This window comes from Mus pahari, chromosome 9, assembly GCF_900095145.1.
Source record: "Mus pahari chromosome 9, PAHARI_EIJ_v1.1, whole genome shotgun sequence".
NCBI classification, from domain to species: Eukaryota; Metazoa; Chordata; class Mammalia; order Rodentia; family Muridae; genus Mus; species Mus pahari.
The window spans coordinates 70,805,034-70,812,520 of record NC_034598.1 but is presented as its reverse complement, the minus strand read 5'-3'; the positions used below and the strand labels follow the sequence as shown (position 1 = coordinate 70,812,520).

The following is a 7,487-nucleotide window of genomic DNA, read 5'->3' as shown; positions in this document are numbered from 1 at the left end:
GATGGGTCAGTTATTGGTTGGCCATTCCCTCAGTCTCTGTTTCATTCCCAATCCCTGCATTTCTTGTAGACAGGATAAATTTTGGGTGGAACGTTTTGTGGGTGGGTTGGTGTCCCTGTTGCTCCACTGAGGTTCTTGCCTGGCCACAGGAGGCAGCCTCCCCAGGCTCCACATCCACAATGCTGTGAGTCCTCTTCATTTAAAGACTCTCACAGATACACTATTAATGTCCTCATTGTTTATTAACTCAGTGACGTGGATAGTAAAACTAACCATTACACGATATAAGTGGTAGCATAACTTACATAGTATTTTCCATCTCATTCACAACTCTAATTGCTATGCCAGTCCATTCATGAAATCACAGTAGATGGCACTTTTTGCCCTTTGCCATCTACACTGGCTTCCACAGGTTAGCTTTCTTTTTCTTCAAGGACTATAACATCTTACCACCCTTGGTGCTCATAAATGCTCTGTGGAAACACTATATAGCTATAAAACGCAAACAAATCATATTAAGTATGCAAAAGGTCACTTGCTCATTAAAATTCAGTTGATATCAGTTAATGTTGTAAATCACATGTACTCTTGACACTGCAGCCTCAGGTTTGAAATTGAAATAAAATTACATGTATGAGCTTAACTGGCTGCCTGCCAACTTGATTATTATTATATTTTTTTGTTATTTCAAGCAAGAGAAATCATCTATCCAACCCACAAATGGTAGCGAAAACATTTCTCAGTGAGTGTGCATGGATACTACACTGGTAATTCCTTGCTTCATTCACCACTGAACAAATATTTACTGTGTTAGTCACTGTTATAGGCCATGGTGCTATTACAAAAGGATGCAGAAATGAAATGAGATTAGACATCTGTGCTTAGAACTTTCACAAGTTCTTTTTGAATCCAATATGCTTGTAACACTTACCACTTTTATAAAGTTATTACAGGCAGAGTGTTTCATGAAGTCAGCTTGCCTCTTCTTTGGGGGAAAAAAAATCCTATTTTAAGTATAAAATGAAATCATTGGTTGCTAAGATACTGTCTTATTTTAGATTTAATTATGGCCAATGGATGCTATGTAAGTAACAGTATGATATAAGAATGCTTTAGCTTCCTTTACATAGGGTACATATATTATTGAAAATTAATGTTTGTCAAATTAAAGAATGAATATCTTAACAAAAATATGTCTTCTCTAAAAGTGTAACTTCTTAGTCATGATAGTAGTATACTTATCAAACTGAAAGGCTATTACTATTTGACAATTTTTATTAATGTTTAAAAATAAAAATAAGTATTGCACTATTTTTGGGTTGCTTGTGAATTCTAACAAATATTACGAATAGAGAAAGTTGTCAAGTTTTGCTAATGTCTTGATATTGGAAAGCAATTTTACATAGGACGTGACTACTCATCCAAAATGATCCCTGTCAATCAATATGTACCCAAGTTGCCCCTTCCTTGGATGCCAAAATTCTCACAAAACTATCAGCTAGGAGGGATCCAACTGTCCAGAAAGAAGAAACTTGTAAAATCCTCATTCAATCAACAATGGAAGATAACATTTTAAATTTTAAAATAAAACTCTGCCCACAGCCTTGGAGAAAAAAAAAGAAAAAAGAAAAAAAAATGATTTCCAAAGTAGACTATCAATTATCCATGCACATTAGTCATAAGTAGGAGGTTCTTCTCCACCCTGATGGCTCATTTCATTAAAAAGAGAACACTTTCAGTACAGGTTATACTTTTGAAAAATAAGACCGACCTCGCGTTAGGGCTGGCTCCGTCTGCTCTCAGACAAAGCAGAACCAATGGAGTAGACTCTCTCCACAGAATACCAATCAGGTTTGTATATAAACACCACTGCATGCCGATTTCTGGCAGAGTGGAGAGCAAACATGTCACTGGAAGTTTTATATTTTTCAGCATTAGTGGTGGGGCTGGCAGTGGATGGGTAAAGGGATTCTTCTATTAAGAATTCTGGAATCTTCAAGACGAACAGATAAACGTGGCTTCTTGGTATGTTTTTGCAAGCACCACCTACCATAAAACCACTGTGTCAAAGCACAATTGATGCGGACTGCTCATTTTGATCTTTCTTCCTCTCTGCGATCCTTACAGGCTTGTGACATCCAGGTCAAAATGGAGTCACTTTTCTTTGGTGTTGTGTTTAATATGACAATAGGAATCCAATAAAAACTTTAGAGAGCCTGTTTGTTGTTGTTGTTGTTGTTGTTGTTGTTGTTGTTTTTTCTTCATGATAGCTCAGTGTTAAACCAGAGGCTGCGTCAGTGAGACTCCTGAGTCATGGAATTCCAAAATATAAAAACAAAGTCACGAAGCCACAGCATAATAAAATCAGGCCAACCCCTGACTTCTAACAGAAGCACAGCTAAAATCAACATAGGCACTGTGTACCTGACACTTTCTCTTTTTGATTTTTGTTTTTTCTTTCCTTTGTATTTCATGGTCTTATATTGTAATAGTCTAACTAGAAACACATCTGATCTCTAGAAGTGATTTCTATCAAACATTACTTAATCATTTCTTAAGTGTATTTTGAACAATATATAGTCTTCTCCTCTCATGTTAGAGTCAAGCGATTGCAGTTAAAATTAATGAGCAGGGGAAAAATTGTCTGAACTGATCATGTAAAAATTATTTTATTATTAACCCCTAAAGAAAATGGCATTTTCATAACATTATTGTTGTATTAATTCTTACAAGTATATAAAGTATATGAAGGATAAACATACAGAGAAACCCTGTCTCGAAAAAAAAAAAAAAAAAAGGATAAACATACAATGTAGGAATTTGCTATGCTCTGTTATATAAAAGACTTAAATAGTCAGACTTCCATGGGACCATTTTTCTGGGAATACTGGAGGGCAATTGTATTTAATTATTTTTAAGAATATTTTTATTAAGGTCTATTTTCCTGTGAAGTTTATATTTTTCTAAATTCTATTTCTCTCCACTGTAAAAATGAAATAATTAAAATTATTTTAGTCAACAAAATTGGAGCAAATTTTAATAATAAAAATCATGTATTTTTATCACCATTATTTTAACAAAGGATATATATCTAATTCTAATAGCATTTTAGTAGAATTGCAGAGACATTTAAGCAGAAGAATAAAAGAAAAGTAGACCTTTACTTTCCAAAATATTTTAGAGCCTATCTTATTTAACTGTCGGCCAGATTCTGTGGATTGTTTATCTTTAACATATATGCATATATGTATGTATGTTCTTTAAATTTGATCTCTGATTCAAACTCAGGTTCTCATATGGATCACCATATAGAAGAATTTTTTTTACAACAATTTCAGTATCTTTACTTATCACTTCTGTCAAAGTTACAGTGAAGTCAAATATTGCCAACAGGGCCTAGAATCATGTAACACACTTTCAGTTTGTACTGAAGCATCCTCTAGATTATGCTCATTGAAGCGGCAAGACTGATTATAAGTATGGGTGACATCACGACCTCAGCTGCAGCCCTCAACTAACTGAAAAGAAAATGAGCTAAGCACAAGTATTCATCATTTTCTGCTTCCTGGATGTCAATACCATGTGGCCAGTCATCTCAAACTCTTGCAAGCTATAACACCCCCCCTCCCCCAAGACAGCACACAATCTGTTGCCCAGAGCAAACCTTGCTTCCTTCAATTGCTTGGTTAGGTATTTTCATACAGGAAGAAAAGTAACCAATACACTTAGTGTCACTAAAACAATTGCTTTATAAAGTACAAGTTTGATCACCACATAAAAGAGAGAAATGTCCATGAGTTCACAAATGTTGGCGCTAGGTCATATGCAAATGAGAACCCATTACATCACAATCTACACTGCTATATTCCACAATTCCCAAGCAAATTTGCATATCTCCAGAGTAAGCTGCTAATAACCCCATAATTCAATGTTTCTTAAACATATATTGTTAGCAGAGGTCTAGCCTAGAGTCAAACAAACAGAATTCTCATATCCTCTAGTGGTATCATGATTGTGCATAGTGGTAAGTCAAAGTTCTATTATTCCCGAAAGAGGAATTAATCACTGAAAAGAAAATAAGAATGGTGAAGAGAGCTCTAAATACAGTTAAAATTGATGATTTCCAACTCAACTCATGTGAGCCTTGGAACGACTTAACCTCACAACCATCTCTTCTTGCATGAAATTACAGTCACTCTCTATGGCAAACATCACAACTCATGCTCTCTCCATTGGTGCCATTCGAAGTACAAGTTATAGTTAAATAAAATAAAAGCAGAGCACATCTGCTGAAGCATATTGAGCAAAACTAAAACCTGAATCATCCATAGTGGCTAACAACACATCAAAATGCTGGTTGTTTTGATTAAATTTTACCCATTTAAACACACGTATTTTTCTGGCTGTCTTAATATTAGAAAAATCTTCAATTTTTTTTCATTATGCTGGTTTAGACAATCTTAGAAATTTAAAATGGCCTTAAGATATTACTGAAGTTAGAAAATAAAAATAACTCTGGTTGTTTGTTTGTTTTGTCTACATGTGTATTTTTTAATTCAGACATCTCTTGTACACATTCCTCTGTTTATCCTAAATTTAACTTGTCTGACTATAAACTTTATAGTAAGAGCCTCTCACTTCTCTGGTGGAGAGCCATCCTCTTGGGATTTTTAGTCTCTATTTACCTACTACTTGACCCAGCCAGTCAGCAAATTTCATCCTACAGGTTCCAACAGTCGATTTAGGATAGCATTTATGCCAATCCAACCTAAGACATCGTGACTCTGTTTGACGAGCAGACATTCTAATAGGGTTTCCAAGTAAACATGGATGCAAGTCTGAAGCTCTGGAAGTGAATATGGAAAATGTTCAGGAGAAGGAACTGGTTGGAGAAGAGCCTTGCTAATGATTGAACTGACAGAAGAAATCAGAGACAGGAAACTAAGGGGAACACGACATCTTTGAAAATCTGAAACTCAGCCAAACTAGAGAAGAGCTGGACTTCACTATCGACTTATGATGTTCCTGATAAGTTTATGATTGCTTTCTTCTGTTAATAGGAGACCAATGAACTTTCTTCACTTCTGTTGATGTCTTGATTTTCTTGTCTGCAAAAAATAGATATAATGATAACAATATTATCAAGAAAAATAAGTGAATTAAAACATAAAACACTATACTTTTATATACCAGATGTTCAATAATTTTGCATACACAATAATATGATACATAATAATTCTAATTTTTTAAAAGTAATATGTTTCATACTTACCTGGCAGGGGAAATACCATGATCATGAAGGTGGTTTTCCCAGGGCAAGGCTTTTCCATTGCACTCCAGATGTGCTGACCCCTGCGATTTCTCCAAATGTGGGGAACCTCGACTGCATAATTTGTGGTAGTGGGGGACTGTGTTCACACTCTCCCCTAATTTAAAAAAAAAAAAAGGTAATAATTTCATCAGAAACCCATGGCCAGGGACGTCAGAGGTTCCCATTTATTTCAACTAAATGCCTATTTATTTTTATATAATAATAGCTATTGTTCAGCTAATTTGTTTAAAGTGTTTATTGAATCTTTGTATTTATACTTGTAGGCAAATGCTGTTCTCGGCCTTAATCAGCAAAGCCCATCTTTCCAGTAATGGATGCAAGGATAGATACATAGGCAGAAGCTTAATTAATAGGGATGAGGGAGAGATAAAGCATCATAAGTGGAGAGACTGAGCATAATTCATTTTCAGGCAGTAGAGTAGACAGGTAGATGCTATTTTCTCACCAGTACTACTAAGTAATAAATATAATAAATACTCATATAGTATATTCAGTTTATAGTTTGAACCCACAAAGAAGCATCTCATGGCATAAGCAAATTTTATACATATGCCCAACTTCAACAGAATTGGCATTTAATAATGGCATTTTCAGAAATTAAACACTTTGCAGTGGGACTTTATAAAGCAGTTCTTTCTTTCCTTGACTAGTCTAAGCCTTTGAGTCTATTTGACTGACTCGGATACCTGACCTTTTATCCATTGTTTGCCAGCTTTGGGACCTGTGATCAAAAAACACCCACACTTACCAGTCCGTCAGTTCATTCTTCTCACTTCCTCACTTAAGCACTATATTCTACAAAGTCTCTTTCATAAAATCCTTCTGTCTCTCATCCTAACACCCATTGACATCCCTAAGTCTGGTGAACCACAAGTTTGTGCCTACTTTGTGGTATGTAGTCGCTACTGTACTGTCTATAGGAAAACAACCATGACAAATTTGTTGACCAACTCGTTTAATTTTCAAGACCACTGATATCATCCAGGCTATTACCACCTTCCCAAACATGGCCAAAAGTCTTTGGACCAAACCTCAGAAACTAAAACCAAAAACTATCTGCCCCACAGCTGTTTCTCCACAGTGAGCAGAAGTCAAATGTAAGCAATTATGGATATTAAATTAGTTAGCTTCATAAATAAATAATTATATATAAAAGTATATATTTAATAAATAATATATTATTTATATAATAAATATTCACATAGTTATTGATAATATTTATATCACAGCATCTGGAGTATTGTAACTGGTACATGATTTTGCTAAAACAATAGCTACCATCTAAATTAATGCATACTTTACCAATGTACTTCATTCTAGCTATTACCTAATCATTGTAGATGGTGCCATATATGTGGATTAGTTATTGAATTCATTTGCCTCGGTGAGGGTACCCTTATTCTAGCCAGCAGTTAGCCCATGATCCAAGATCCATGATGTTCATTCAGGGTTCATTTTACTATTCATATTTAGGTCAAAGAATCAAGTTCAAATACATCTTAAGATGTCCTCTTCAATTTGCCCTTGGTTCAATCTCTATTTTCTCCTTTATCATAATTGTTTCTCCTCCAGATTTTGTCATGCTGTGAAATACAAACTCTTCTCTAACATGCATTTTTATTTTCTGGTTAAGCTTTCCACATGCTGATGGCTTAAATACTACCACTCACTGACAAATCCCCAATCCAAATATGTATCACTGAATAATCACTGGGAATTTAGACTGGTCAATTATATTTAATGTATTTAATTATTGTCAAATGTAGTAACTGCCATGTCATAACTGAGCTTTTATTTGTTTTTCTTGGATTCTCTCAGGCTATCTATTACTTCCACTACTAGTACCCCTGAGTCCTCCTCCTCCTCCTCCTCCTCCTCCTCCTCCTCCTCTTCTTCCTCCTGTTCCTCTTCTAACATTCTCAACATGCTACCAATTATTCAAAACAAAAATCTGAAATCAACCTTGGCTCTGATTTTTCTAACAACACAGTATATCCACAACCATTCCTTTAACACCTATTCAAAACATCTTTTGCTTGAGTTAACAGCTTACTTCATCCCCTCTTTCCATGTGTTGCAGGTTTGGGGCTCTCCGGGAAGCAGAGGTCAGGGTGCAAAAAGTTGTTTAGGTAAAATGACCTGTGAAGACCTACAG

General features: G+C 35.2%; 1 non-coding gene across 1 annotated transcript; it reads left to right on the top strand.

Moving 5' to 3' along the window:
- Window positions 1-5,264: 5,264 nt before the first annotated feature.
- Window positions 5,265-5,429, top strand: LOC115064793. Its single transcript, XR_003844607.1, has one exon. It is a non-coding gene; the product is annotated as a U1 spliceosomal RNA (small nuclear RNA).
- The last annotated feature ends 2,058 nt before the right edge of the window (window positions 5,430-7,487 follow it).